Source organism: Gallinula chloropus (assembly GCF_964237585.1).
Source record: "Gallinula chloropus genome assembly, chromosome: 1".
NCBI lineage: Eukaryota > Metazoa > Chordata > Aves > Gruiformes > Rallidae > Gallinula > Gallinula chloropus.
Genome location: NC_140085.1, coordinates 148,964,550 through 148,979,732, shown reverse-complemented (window position 1 = coordinate 148,979,732; position 15,183 = coordinate 148,964,550).

The following is a 15,183-nucleotide window of genomic DNA, read 5'->3' as shown; positions in this document are numbered from 1 at the left end:
TTCATGTTTTGAGGGAACAGCATCCAGCAGTCTCAACAGTTAAGCTGTTTTGCTTAAAGGTTACATATATGAAAGGGTAGCTCCTTGAGGGCCTTTCTGCAGCTCCAAAGCACTAATGCAGTCATCAGGATATTGGCTTCTCCTGCCAGCCTTGAATCACAGACAGCCAAACCTGATCCAGCCCTGCTGTGACACCAGGCTTGTTTCAGGGGTGCATTTAATCACTCCCACTACCAAGCAAAAGCAAGACAGTAAGTCATGTCAGGTCACACGGCCCTGCCTGGGTATCCCCACTCTATGGGCAGCATGGGAGGAAGGAACTGGTCCCACCAACTTGCTCCTTAGCCTACCACTGCTCCTATTTTGGTGGCTGGTGTCACCCCCCTGGCACACAGCCCACTCTTTGCACAGGTCCAAGGAGCAGCAGCAGCACAGCAGCCAGGAGTAAGCCACAGACAATACAGTTTCTCATGCCCTTTCAAAGCCATGGCATTTGCGTAATTGATGCTCCATGTTTTCTACCTATTCCCATCTGTCCCAGGGAACTCAGCATGTGTCAGCTCTCATGGGTGTAGGGAAAACAGTTTTGCATGCTGATGAGCTACTTCCCAGGCGCTGTTTGTCTTTGTTTCTTTGCTCCTTCCTTGATAAGGACAGGATGATTACAAGATTGTATGCTCTCCTTGTTTCCATCTCCTTGACGCACAAGGAAGACTCGGTACAAATAAGGAACCTATCTAAGAAGGAAAACAGCTTTATTAAGAAACCTGTGGTATGACAATGGTACAGGCTTGTTACGTGATGGGTATAATTTAAATGAGTTAATAAAGAAGACATCTTTTGGGGATTTCTGTGCTTCTGCAGTAAGTTACCCAGAGCCAGGAGATCGTGAGAGCTGAGATACATTTGGTGGGACCTTGTTTGGACGCCTGGATCACCGCTGCCCACACTGTTCCCATTCTTCAGAAGTACAAAAGATGTCAGTAATGCAGGCTAGCAATTCAGAGCTGCCTTTGGGTGGTTCATTGCATTGGTATGAATCCCAAGGGACCACAGGCACTTAACTCTGATGGTGTAAGTCAACTGAACATGGTTGCTTCTTGGTAAGGATGGACTGGATCTCCAGTGTCCAAGAACTCGTTTTCCTCAGTTCTTTCCAGAAGCCTTGGGGAACACAGCGATGGGAAATACTCACCTTCTTTTTAGGCTGAATCTCAACCATATAAGAACTCTCCTACTTCCTTGCAAGGGCCAGAATGACTGGCTCAGCACCTGCTGTGGTGGAGGCCAAAAAAGTGTGTGGTCTGCAGAAAGTGATTGTAGTTCCTTGCATTGAAAGCAACGTGCACTGGCTGCATTCACATTTGGTGGGACCTTGTTTGGATGGCTGGATCACTACTGCCCACACTTGTCACAGGGCTATGACAAGCTGGCAAGTTCTTGCACAGCAATTTTTTTGTTCACAGCCTTTGTGGGTTGGGGTTTTTTTGATAGATGCAGGGGCAAGTAGACACCTGTGAAACTCTCCTGTATATCAGAAATCTGGGTCAATTTTTATAGAAGGGGCTTTGCTTGCCTAACATGAGGCATCTAATGAAAGAAGCTTGATTTTCAGAGAGCACGTGCTGAGAACTTACCCAGAAAATCAGATCCTTTGATAAAGAGTCCCATGATGGATATTTGGAGTCACTAACCATTTTATAAAATATAGGCCCTAACAGCTGTTTGGTGCCTCTTTGTGGATAACCAGACCAGTGCATTATAGATTTCTAGGACTATTTCCTCAGGAAATCTTCCCTCTGCTGTTGCATGACATGCCTCATTGAAAGCCTTGCTGTCCTGTTTGCTTGCCAAGTGAGAATTCCACCGTCTTGCTAAGTGGTTGCACTTGCAGCTCAGTAGAGTACAAGCAACTGAAGGTATGTTAAGGACAAACCAAGGACAGTAAGAAGAGGTGTGTAGCAATTCCTCAAACTGTTTCAGGTCCTTCAAGCTGTCAGTGGTAAAATACTGACCTGCCAATTCTGTCACTATTCAGTATTCAAAAAGTCTTGGCAGGAGAACAGGCACCCAGCGAGACTTTTTTCCCCCCATGTTGAAAGTTCTCATCAAGGAGTGAAAAATGCTTCCTTCTATAAAAAAGAGATGCTCATGGAAATGAAAAAGAGAAATCAAGGCTAGAGGACATGATTTATTTTGGAAACCACATAGGGAGTAGTTAAAATTGTTTCTGCTGATAGCTGATAATACCCCATGCTCATTTCTCAGTTAACAGATTTCCTTTAGTATTCCAGAGCAATCCTCCACCCTGAAATCTGTAAGAATCTTTACTTGTAAAGTTATTCTGGTCACACAGACAGGCTCCTTTTGGGTAGTGTCCGGTCCTTACGGGCACAGGAGTAAGAGTTGAAATGATTCTTCTCCTGGTTTCTCCATGCCACAACACTTCCCTAAACTTCCTAAACTTCCTGACTCATCCCACCAGTATTCCCATTTCTCCTCCGCCTCCAGCACTGCTTGTTTGCAGCTTTACACATTCAGCCGTTAGATGGAGTCTTTCTACTGTCAGCGGCCCAGGGATTTCTGCTGTGGCATTTCGGGGCTGGGAGGGATGCCTTACCTAAGTGCTGAATACTCCCTGCGTGGCGGGTTATGCTGGCTGCGGGTCGAGAAGGCAAAAAAAAAAGAGGCTAAAACGAAGGGGGAAAAAAAAGTCTTTTAATTATTTTTTTTTCTGTTGTCTTTAGTGTTTTCTTCTATTACCAACTCTATTGAGACACAAAAAAATTACAGCAGGAGACAAATCCTACAACTTCAGGTCTTGGTATCTATCTTTTCTGTCATGCACAAGGTGTTAAAAGTTGTCTGAGAAACAACTCTAGAAGATGCTGATGAATTGCTAAGTTATGTCACAATTCAGAGCCAGAAGTGTGCATTCATTAATTTTTGGTTGCATTTGAACAATTTAGAATCAGCCCTGCTGGGACAACTGTTTCTTCCAGGGCTTTGTGGTTTCTTTGTTTTCCCTGGACCTGGCCTGGTTTTGTCTGTCTGTACCTACAGCTAAGCCAGGGCTTTAAGGAAGCATTACTAAAACTGGCAAAAAAATAGTACTGCTACATTTAGTTAGGACTAAGGACTTGATGCCTTCAGGTACACAGGGAGATGGTTGCCTTGGGAGATGTGTCTGAGGAAAGCAGAGGGCTGTGCTATGGTGGAGGAACCAAAACATACAGAATTGCACCTCTCATGCAAAATCATGAAAGCCAAGAGGTGTTCCAGCAAGAACCATAAAAAATAGCTGTTACCTGGTCAAAGTGAAACAGTAGTGGGGTGGTGGGGGGAGTGGTGGGGAAGCTTCCTTCACTGCCTCTCCTGGGAGATATGTTTTAAGGAGAACAGAGGCACAGGTCCTGTCCTCCTGGGGTGAAGGAAGCCAGGAAGAACTCCTGGAGACTGAGAATCAAACTTTGTCGTCTGTTGTCTCCCTTGGGCAAGAGTCTCACCAGGTTCTAGCCTGACTGCCTGCACACCTTCTGGCACAGCTGACATAGGTGAAGGTACCCCTCCTTAAACTCCTGTTCTTTCTGAAAAACCCATTTCTGTCATTTCTTTGCTTATCACCAGTGCTAAATTTTCTGCAGCATGGTGTGGAGCAGTTTGGTTTGGGCTGTTGAGTGCAAGGCACACCAGTTCTACTGCTCTTCTAGCCACTGCCACTGGAATTTGTATGGCCTTGCTCTCTCCTTTCCTGGAGGGTTAATTGTGTTCACTCCTGAAAATGCAGTGATTTCCATAAATGAGGCATTACCCTTAAGGATGTGATTAGTGCAAATCCCTGTCATGTTTTAAGTGCACTTCAGGGAGGAATGGTCAATTGACTTGGAAGGACAATTTATGTCCTAACAGCAGACATTAAGGCATGCAGCAACCTGAAATTTAACCCCCATGAGATGACTCTGCCTGAATTCAAGTGTTTGAGGCCAGGTTGGATGGTGCCTGGTCTAGTGAGAGGTGTCTCTGGCCATGGCAGGGGGGCTGGAACTTCATGATCTTTAAGGTCCCTTCCAGCCCTAACCATTCCATGACTCTATGATTCTATGGCTTGTCCTGAACACAGGTTATTGCATCTTAGTCTCCTAGTGCAGTATCTCTGTTGAGAAAAGCAGATATTGCAGGTGTCATTTGGAAAAGTTGAGGGCCTCCTGATGCCAGCTGACTCCTGGGGAACACCTGCTTAACATTTGGATAACTTTCTGGCAAACAGAAGTCCTTTAATTTGTTGCAGGGTAGTGATCTTTCCAGGTGTGAAAAAGGAGCAAAACACACACACACACACACACACACACACCCATCCCCTAAATTTCTTTTAAAAGATTAGAAAAAGCATAATTCAACAGCTTCTCCCATGCTGGTAGGATAAGCTAGCTAATAGAGAATTTACTATTTGAGCCTGGTACAAATGCTCTGTGTTGTAAGGTCTTTTCTCAAATGGGAAGTGAAATCATGGACAATAAAGAATAAATTATGGTTTAGGTTTAGTACTAAGTGGCCTTTATGGCTGCCAGCTCATAAAAGCTCGGTGGGTGAAACACACCTCTGCACAGAAGGGCAGTCTTGTACCACCAATAAATTCCTTTCAGCCTCTGTTTTGATGACTGGTGTGATATACATATGTGATTTTAATTTTGTGAGCCTTGGGATGCCAGAAAGCCTAGTTCTTGGCATGTTGTGCAGGAAAATAAAGTAACCTCTTCAGCAGCCAGGGGACACAATGTTCGTGTCCCCTCCCTCTCCTGGCAGCATCCCTGGCTGAGCCAGACCAGTTGTCACGTGTGTGACTCATGTGCATTGTGCTGGCAAATGAGTTTGATCTCAGCTTGCTGCCAGTCTTCTCTTGTCCTTGTTCCCTTGCTGGCAGTGGGTCAGGGTGCTTTGCCAAACTGGGCTGGGGGAACATCCAGCCCTCGGCTGTACAGTGTGATCATAGAGAGCATCTTAAATGTTGAATGGAAGGCACTGCCACAAGGGAGCTGGACCTCAATTTCATAAACCCTCTCTCTCCCTGTGTAGATCTACAGCTTTCTGTCCTTAGGATACGCCTTTGGAGTTCTTCCATAATAATTTTAACCTGGATACATGGTTACAATGCTAAGCTAAACTGATGCATGGGAGAGTGGTGCTGTAAGAGTTCTTTCTCTGTCACAGCTATGACACCCAAGGGAACTGCCTTGCCCTCACTTCTCCACAGCAACATTTATCACATGCAAACTTTGTGCAGAAGCTGTTATTACTGTAAACACAAATAATCATATCCCCTTAGTAGGATTCAGTGGCACTGCTTACTGCTGCGTTTCACACTGGGTTGTAAAGTAACTTCCTAAGACTTAACGTGAGCTCCAGCACCTGCCTCATGTCTGTGCACCCCAGGATTCAAAGTGGGGCAGATGTCCCATGAAAAGCTGAATTGCACCAGCAAGTTGTTGAGTCTCTCCTGATTACACTGTCCTCGGGAGAGGTCCTCAGGGCATTTCAGCGCTGAGCTTTTCTGAGCTCTTAAATTTGTGGCGTGCTCATCTGCAGCCATTAAGAACCCCTTGAAATGCTGTATCTTTACAGCAGTGATGCAAACAGTGTGTGGCCAAAGTGCAAACAGCTTCAGAGGAGGTTAAAGCACTATTTTCTCAGTATTAATATTAACGAGGCCGAATATTTGCATCCGTAGTAAATCATCTTGTAGCATCGACGTCCTTTGGGGATTTTTCCACAGATAAATGAAGCATTCCCCTTCTTCTCTCACTACTTCTGCTCACAGCATCACTCAGTGTGGCAATAGCTTAACGGTTCTCCTTAATCTCTGGAAAGGCAGAGCTTAGAACAAGTGCTTTTTGACATTAAAGCTGTCACTCTAAGCCTTCCACCGTTCCTGGAAGAAGTACTAGTGGAGTTTCATTAGAATGAGTAAATACAAATAGAGTTCACCCTGAACAGTCGTCTTTGTTACAAACAAAACCCAATAGTTAGCAAGGAGAGTCTGGAGCAGGGCTGAATTCACACTGATCTCAAAGTCCTTCTCATATTTAATTTATAAACTGATGATTAATTCAGTGATTAGCTAATTCACTTGCAGTGATTAATTTAATTCATGTCTTCAGGCTAATGTTTAAGAAAGGAAAAAAGCCCAGCTCAGATACATGCACATCAATGTCCTTGTGATTAAAAAATGATAATATAATGCCCTGGAGAGGAAAGGAAAGAAGAAAGATTGAGAGAATCGGTGGAGTGATCAGTTGTGAGTCCTTGCCTAAGCTGCAGCTGTAGTTTTTAGCTGTGATGTTTAAATGTGTCACTTACTCTGATGATCAATGGTTTGAAAGATGAATCTAAGGGTCTTTCACTGTAGCTTTCCACTGTGTATTTTGAGAACGACGCTGCTTTAGAGCAGTCCTCCGTTTCTGCTTTGTTCTCACTTATATCACCAGCTGCCTGACGCCTCCCCTCCCTTTCAGCAACATCCTTCTCGTGTCTCACCAAATTCTTTGATGAGAGCACTTGGTACTTCTTAAACCCAGGCTGTTTTTTCCTATTTTCAGTAGGATTTTTCTCATATTTTGATGCATCATGAAATGGGGATGATTTGGGGGAGTTCTCTGTGTTAGACAAACTGGTCTCTTTTGGAACAGTGTTGCTTTTACATTCTATGCCGTCTCTTGGCAGTGGAGTTTGGTAGGTCTTGAAGTCATCCACAGGACCTTCCTTTCCCAAGCCATCACTGCCGTGCTTCGCTGAAGAACGTAGCTGGTATTTCTCTCTTCTCTCAGGTCCACTCTTCTTTTCTGGACTACCAGTTTTAAACATCGTTTTTTCATCAGGTGGTGGTGGTTGCTTCTTTTTGGCTGTAACATTCTTTTCTTGAGGCTTCACCCGTGAATTTGAAGGTGGGGACTGGAACAACCCAGAACCTGCATCATTGCTTTTATCTTTTACATCACTTGCATCAGGCTTTGTAAAACTTTTAGATAGAGTTTGCTGGTTTTCTCCTCCTGAAGTATTTTTGTCAGGCTTTGCTGATTTACTTGAAGGAGGAAAGTGATGGTCCCCAGAATGCTTGCGTTTATTGTCCTCTTTCACAGCCTTCACTTCAGGTGACCTGATGTCCTCTGCTGCTGGTGTCTTTTGCCTTCTCTCTCCTGAAGAATTTTTTTCTTGGGACTTCACCACAGTCTTTGAAGAGAGTGACTTCTCAGAATTTGAATCTCCATCTTTTCCTTTTACTGCACTAGTACCACGCTCCTTTAAACCTGCAGAACCTGATTTTTGTTGCTTTTGTTCTGGAGTATTTTTTTCTTGAGGCTTAACCAATGTTTCTGATGATACTGATCGGTACTTCCTGAAACCTGGAAGTTTCTTCTCTTTTGCAGCATTCCTATCAGCCATCGTAAAATCTTCATATGTTGTTTGCGGCCTTTCTCCTCCTGGAGTGTTTTCCTCATGCTTTGCTGGTTTTTTTGAAGGAGGTAACTGGTACTTCCCAGAACACTGGTGCTCATTATCTTCTTTTACAGCCTTTGTTTCAGGTGACCTGGTGTCCTTTGCTGCTGGTGTCTTTTGCTTCCTCTCTCCTGAAAAGCTTCTTTCTTGAGGCTTCTGCACTTTGTTTGAAGAAGGTGACTTGGGCACTTTGTTTGAAGAAGGTGACTGGGGCTTCTCAGAGTTATGTTTAGTCTTTATTTCATCCAACTTAGTTTCAGGCTCTACAACGTTTGGTGATGTCTGTTTCTGTGTTTCTAGAGGGGACAATTTCTTGTTTTGCTTTGACGATGAATTTGGTAATGGTATTTGTTTTTTAGGATCATATGAAGTATTCCTCTCTCCCTCACTTTTCTTATGCTGCACTGGTTCATTTTGCAAATTGTTAGAGGTATTGTCCTCATCAGTGGTCTTTTTGTCCTGCCTTGATGTATTTCTTGGTGGCATTGAATAATTCTTGAAGTTTAACTTAATGTTTTTTTCCCCTGCACTATCATTTGCATGTTTCATTGGTTCCTTTGATGAGGACAGGTGGTGTTTCTCATTATTGCAGCAGGTGTTTTCATCCACTGTCATATCATGTTCATGCTTCACTAAATCTCGTGAAGGTCTTAGATACTTCAAACTCTGCCCAGTATTTTTTACTCCTTGAATGTTGGTATCATGCTCTGATGAAGGCAACTGCGATGTGAGAGGTCTGTGAGCATTCTGCTCATTTGAAGAGTTATTATCATGGTCCAGTGTATCTCTTGGTGTGAATACTTGTTCCTCCTCAGATTTACGCAAGACATTTCTCTCTTCTCGCTCCTCTGTCTCCATCCTATCACTCTCATTCTTCATGTTGTCATCTGGTGACAAGAGCTTATCCTTTGTATGTTTGGTGACCTTATTTCTACCTTTTCCATGCTTCTTTTGGTCTGAGACCAGCTCAGTTGATAAAGGAAACAGGTTGTCTTCCAGCATATCGCTTTGTTGCTTGGCAGTATAATCAGAAGTTGGTGTTTGATCCTTCTCCAAGGGTAGTAGGGGATTTCTTGCTAGCATAGTTTTATTTTCACGTTTTCCTGGCTTCTTGGTTGAAAGTGAAAGACAGTTCTCAAATCTCTGATGTGTATTTGTCTCTTCAGCTGTAGTGGTTTCATTTTCTGTTGCATCATTTGAGGGCAACACTTGGTTCTTAAAATCCCACACAGTTTTATTGTCCACCATCTTATCATTCCCATGATTTGTCAACTCATCTGAAGAGACTGATGGAGGCTTCTCACAGCCATGGCTGGCATGCTCATCTCCCATATCTCCAGCTCCCTGCCTCCCCAGATCAATAGGTGGGGTGGCTGGGGGATTTCCAAGAGAGTGATGGATTCTTTGCCCTGCAATCCCACTCATTGGTGTTGGTAAAGGGATTGATGAGGGTGACTGCCATGCCTCAGAGTCAGGCCAGGGCATCTCATCTGCAGTGGCCTCTTCACGGTGAAGGAAAGTTTTGAATTGATTGTGACAGGTCTCCAGGTCAGTCAAGGTACTCCTGCCCAGGGCTCTATTGTTTGCATGATTCATTTCATTTGAAGAACATAATTTGTCCTTCCCAAAATCTTCTTCTGCAATGTAGAAGCGGTGCTTCACAAGGCCACCAGGCAAAGGGCTTTGTGTCTTTTCCAAATGAGAAGAGACGTGCTCTTCTTCTGAAGCACCAGGCTTCTGCTCATGGATGTCATTTGAGGAGAGTGTGGGTTTGGTCTGGTTTGCATTTGGATTTGATATATCAGCACTGGAATTACCAAAGTTATTTTGTGGGCTGGGCATTTGAGGAGCTTGTGGCTGCTTGGGTTTGGATTCATTTTGCATTTGGCTATTGGATGTTCTAGTCTCCTCTTCCTTTTTAGTCGGGGCATCACTATCACTTTTGCCAGAAGTAGAGGGTATTTTCTCTTGACTGTGATATTTCACTACTTCTTTGGCTTCCTCAGAACATCTGCCTTTTAAATCTGGTGCCTCTTGTTGGACAATGGGTAGCCTCTTGCCAGAAGCTGGTGTTAGGGGAGTTATCTGTTGATCATTCTTTGGAGTCTCAGGCTCATGAGATGCTTGACCTCCCAGAGAGTGAAACGGCAGAATGTTTTCCAGTGCCTTCAGCTCTGGAGAATGATTTTTGCCTGCAAAGAAAGGATCCTTTTCTGGCTGTTCAAGCTCTGTGTCATCTTCCTCTGAACTGTACACATACATAGTTATTTCAGGAGTCTCACCAGTTTTAGAATCCTGAGGACTTTGTTCATGGGATCCTTCAGCTGTGCCAGAGTAAGGTGAGTTAAAAGGTGGACTGTCTTTCTCAACAGGTTGCACAGCATTGGTAATCCCTAATATTGAAGATGTATCAGACCCAGGGGACATGTTATTCCTGTTGCAATCCAGACTCCGTTCAGACAGTGGAGGAATGCCATCTGCTAGAGCTTTGTTTTCACAGGTAGTAGAAGAGCTATCTAAATTAGGGCTGAAGTCAGGTCCTTGCTTTGTGGAGTCAGTTTTAGCCTCAGCATGATCCTTTGCAGGAGACATGGCCTTGGGTGCCAGTGTTAACTCTTCTTTGTCCTCCCTATCCTGTGCTGCATTTGCAGGTGTTTTGTTTCCACCGAGCTCCCTGTTGGACCCTACCTTTTCCTTCAGGGCTGGGTCATGACCAAAAGGCTGCTTTGGAGCATTGTTCTTTGACCAGCTCCAGGGGTGGTTAATCTCAGTAGCGATGCTGAGTCGGGGTACGGGCACCGTGGAGCACACTAAGTACTGTGACTCTGGGCTGTTTATACCCGTGGCTGTCACCGCTGCCGTGCGCAGCACGCGGACCTCTGGCTTCCGAATAGCTTTTCTGCTCGGCAGGTTCTTGGTCTTCTTCTCCCCCTTGCGCAGGAGCGACGCTCTCACCTCTGTGGCTGAGCACAGAGCGTTTTGTTCAAACTTCTCCTTCAGTTTGGAGAAGACTGAACTCTTGTTGACTATTTTTGGCAAGCCACTGTTGGGGCCTTTCTTTGTCCAGCTGGGGGACTTGTCCTTGGCTTCTTTTTCTTCAGCAGCTAAAAATTTCTTCAGGATATTCTTCACTGTGTTTTTCCCAGCCATGCTGCTCCACTTGGCCCTCTCGCTAGGCAACGTGTCTGCATCCTCCTCCGCTGCTTTTCCATCTCCTTTCCTGCTTCTGTCCAGCTTGTTACCAGCCCTGCTCACCCACAGCTTCTCTTTAATGACCAGTTTGCCAACTTCTCTTCTTTTCTTGGTGTACGGCTCACGATTGTTGTTTAGAAACCTGGACCGCAAGAGCTGAAATCTGGTGGGATACTGGCCCCTGCTTGGATCTGGACGTGGCTGGTTATAACTCACCTTGTTCTCTTTACCTTCTTCCCACTTTGTCCTCTTGCGGCTGAGCTGCGGATCGCCGGCTGTGAGCTCGGTGACGTACAGCAGCAGGCTGCTGAGAACAGCAAAGGCCCCTTGCTCTGTTGCCATCCTATTGAGCTTCTTCTTCAGCACCAAAGGGTCTACCAGCATCTTATCATCTCCACAAAATCGAGTGCCTTCAGTGCTGTGCAAGAAAAAACACCAATGTTCTTTTCAAGTCATCAACATTGCTGCTACCTCCTTATTTTACTTTACTGGCATGCTGCCGCGCAGAAAATGGAAAAAAATGCTTCAATTTAGAACTTCTCAACAGAGTTGACATTAGTGGCCTGTTAAAAAGCATGCAAAGTGCTCTACAAGCTTTGTGAGGCACGGTGTAGTAGGAGCGCACAGGGCTTCACACGACGCCACACAGCACCGTCTGTTCGTTCTTCTGTGTTTTGAGGCCCGTGGAAGCACTTAGGGGAGCAAGCAATGCTAGGCAGGATCTCTTCTGTGCCATTCCTCACCCATTTAGTGTTACCGTGTCCTAATGCGAGGGCAACATCGAAGGAGTTTTCCTCTCCTGCTAGGCAAAGTGTAGGCAAAGATAAATACAGTGAGAACGTGGTCAGCAGGGAAACATGGTTCTGCCTCTGGGTTACAAAAACAAGAGTCAAACCATCAAACCAAAGTGTCAAGGCTGGAGAGCACAAATGTGCCACTGATAGTTTTCGCTGTGGGTACAGGTTAGAAGTCAGTAGGTGCCTCTCCAGAATAAAACAAAAAGCCCCCACAACATAGGGTTTTCGTGATTTGCTTTTTGGTAGCATTCAAATCCCACACCAGAACCATGCTCTTAAATAGGCTTTGTGAAGCATACCACCACCACAACAACCCTGGTGATGCCCCATGACTACAGCCCCCTTTAATCTGAAGCAAGGAGGCTGGTATGTTGGACCCACACTTGAGTTTGAAGAATCAGGCCCCTGGACAGCTGGGGATTTAGGCAATGCTTTAATTGGTGGGGATCAGTTACTAAATAAAATACTGAACTCAGCACAAAAGCTGGAGCGTGAAGTCAATAACAATAGATGAGACTAGGAAGGGAAAAACCAAGAGGTGTCGGCTTTCTGACACCATGAAAAGCTGGAAGGTTACTTCACTGAACAGTAAAATAGCTTCACGCCCAGAATGCAGCCTGCATACTGGGAGAGGATTAATTTTTATGAGCAGAAGTGGAATAAAAAATACTTTAAATTAAGTCCACATGTAGAAAATGAAGAAAGGCCGCAGAGAAGCTCATCCTTCAGGGAGTGTCAGTCATGAAAAGCTGCAGAAGCCCCAGCTGTGCCCCAGCAGCTGGTACCCCATGGACTCTGAAAGAAATTAGACCTGGTCCCCCCGCTGTGAAATTATGGGGACTGTTTGCACAGTGGGGGGTGGTCCTCCTTTGGTCGGGTAGTGACATTTGGATTCCACTTGGCTGCATTTCAAGTGCACATATTGAAAATTACATCCCTCAGCAGTGGGATGAAGTTGCCATCTTGAATGGAAGAAGGTCTATTTATGACTTTGTAGATATTTTTAAAGGCCAATAAAAGAAAAAAGCGTGACAACTGGCCCGTGTCTAACGTGGCAAACAATACTTGGTAGGTTTTGATTGGGAATAACCACATTTCAGCACAGCGCAGGTGGACGCTCCCATGTGCACAGTGTGGTAACGCCCACCCTTTCCCTTTACTGGTTTGACCGCAGCCAAAGTGTTACGCTGAAGATCCCTGTTCGTCACAGCTAGGGGAGTTTTACAGAATTCAGGGTATAATGGAGGATAAAAATACCCTGGTTCACTCTCCCTCCTCTAACCAGTCTGCTGACAGATTGAAAGCTTGCTGTGGCAGAAGACCACTCCTCCCTAAGAAGTGCCTGGCATGGTGCACACGTGGGGCCAACAGCCAGCGTGATTTAGGGTCATCTCAGATCTCTCAGAACAGCGGTGGAACTAGGTGCCCTGTTTACCTTTCCCTTCCAGACTACTTTGGGTACAATAAATGGCCAAAGGAAAAGATGGACTAGTCCTCTTCCAGTGAGGTCAGCATAGCCAAACTACTATTGATTGTGAAGGGAATTCCAGACCCTCTCTGAAAGGAATATTCACAGCAATTAATTGCTTATGAGCTACAAAACTCAAATAGCTTCATTAAACTGTGTTACTAGTGAGCTCTGTTCAGAGTTTTCTTTTTATGCTCTTGGAAAAATATATGCTAGAGCATTCTTACAGGGTGCTGCCTGAAAGGTAGCATTTATGGGAATATGGTGTTGTCTTAAGTACCAAGATGTGTTGCACGGGTCGAGTGTTTGATCTGTGTTCATCAGCAAGCAGCAGCAGAAGAGCAAACACCTATGGCATCAGTTTAGAGAATCTGCAGTTCTTCCAAGATGACCTCTCTTGCAATCCAGCCTTATGAAATCTGAAATGTGTTCTGTGTGAGGGCAGTAATGCAATGACACTGAATTCTGAGACCATCGCAGAAAATGGAGGTGGCGATGAGGATGCACTGTCCTCTGTGGCTGTAAACCAGAGTGCTTTCCCCTTGGGGAAAGGGCAAAATTGGAGGGTTTCTCAGGTTTGGGAGCATGATCCAAACTCGTGACCTATCAATGAAATATAGTCACCTCTATATCACCTACTTGATAACTCTAGTCCCATCTATGGCCAGAAGGAACCAGGCAGGTACCTCCAGTGCACAGGAGGAACCCCATGCCAGCATAAGTTACTTCTCAGCAGTGTGAGTCACCCCAGATGACAAGGCACACTTGACCTGATGCTTTGAAATGACCTAGTATGGACTTCAGCCTCCTTTCCTCCCCTGGAGACGCTGGTTTTCACTGGTCTGAATGTGCATGATGCTGCTTGGTTTTCAGTGTCTAGAGGACAGAGTGCTTGGACATCCAGAGGAGGCAAGGCCACCTTCAGAAGCTTCCTGTCTTCTTGGCTCAGGAATAATTAAGATGCATAAGACAGGCAGCTTATTTATTTATAGGTTCTTTGGTGCTACTTATCATGGCAGGATCGGAGTGGCAACAGCCTGATATGCTAATGGGTGGTGGTGGTGCAACCCTATCCCTCTGGCCAGCCTGTCCCAGGGAAACCTCTGCAGCAGAGACTGCCACGTCATGGAGCAGAGCAGAGCCGACATGCAGTGGCAGAGGAAGATGAGCTGTCTCTCTCCCCCAGCCATGCTCACACCCTCCTGCTCCAACATGTTCCTGCCTTCCCTCTCTGTTAGGGCTCCGGAGGCTGCTGAGTACCTGGGGCTGGTGGTGCCCTGTGGGTTTTGCTAAAAGCATATGGCTGAAGGAGTTCATGGTTTACTGTCTTTGGTGTGGAGAAGAGAAGGTCCTGTCTCTTAACCCTGAATGGCATGTTAAATATCTGACCATCATTGTGCACAGCCTGGCAACCCAAAGGACTAGCTGTGGTGGGGACAGTGCTCAGGTCAGGGCATGGGCAGGAGGAGGAGGCACTATGGAGAGTTCATCAAAAGAAAGGAAAACAAAATGGAAAATACTGTTTTGACTTGGAGAAGCTGACAGAGATGGATGGATTTCTCTGACTCGCTGTTGGTTGGCTCTGGGGAAATGGCTACAAGCTGGAGCACGTGAGGTGCTTCAGACTGTAGTTCTCCTCATCCCGGGGCATCCCCATCACTACTGAGCTCTGTGTGGTGTTTGCTTCAGTGAGCTGCCTGTGGGTAAGCAGAGCAACTGGGAGCAGCTCTGCCTGCTGGTTCTGAGTATTTTCAGGAAATAATGGCCAACAAAACGCTGCCAGCCTCAACAGATTCAGAAATGGTGCTTTATGGATTCAGTCTCTGGGAACCACCTTTTAAATGAGATTCTCTTATTTATCTCTGAAACAGAACTTGGTCCTCCCCAGCCTGGATAGAAGGTGAAGTGGGAACAGTTATGAATGCTCTTCATTATTTTTTTTTTGGTGATTATTTTTTCTAAAGGCAGAAGAGAAGCCAAAGTGCTGGGGGAAATCCTACCTTATGCAGGATAGATTCGTCTGTCTTCTCTATTGGTGAATTTATTACAGGTATGCTGGAGGCATCCTAAACTAAAAGGAATGTGTTTAGAAGGTCTTGGTGTTCTCTTAAATCAAAAGCTACTGACACAAACGCTCCTTTTGGTTTAGGGTATCTCCAAAGCAAACAAGAAAGCACCTTGCAAAGCTGCCAAGACATGCTGAAAACAACAGTGTGTGAAGTAGCTCAGAGTATG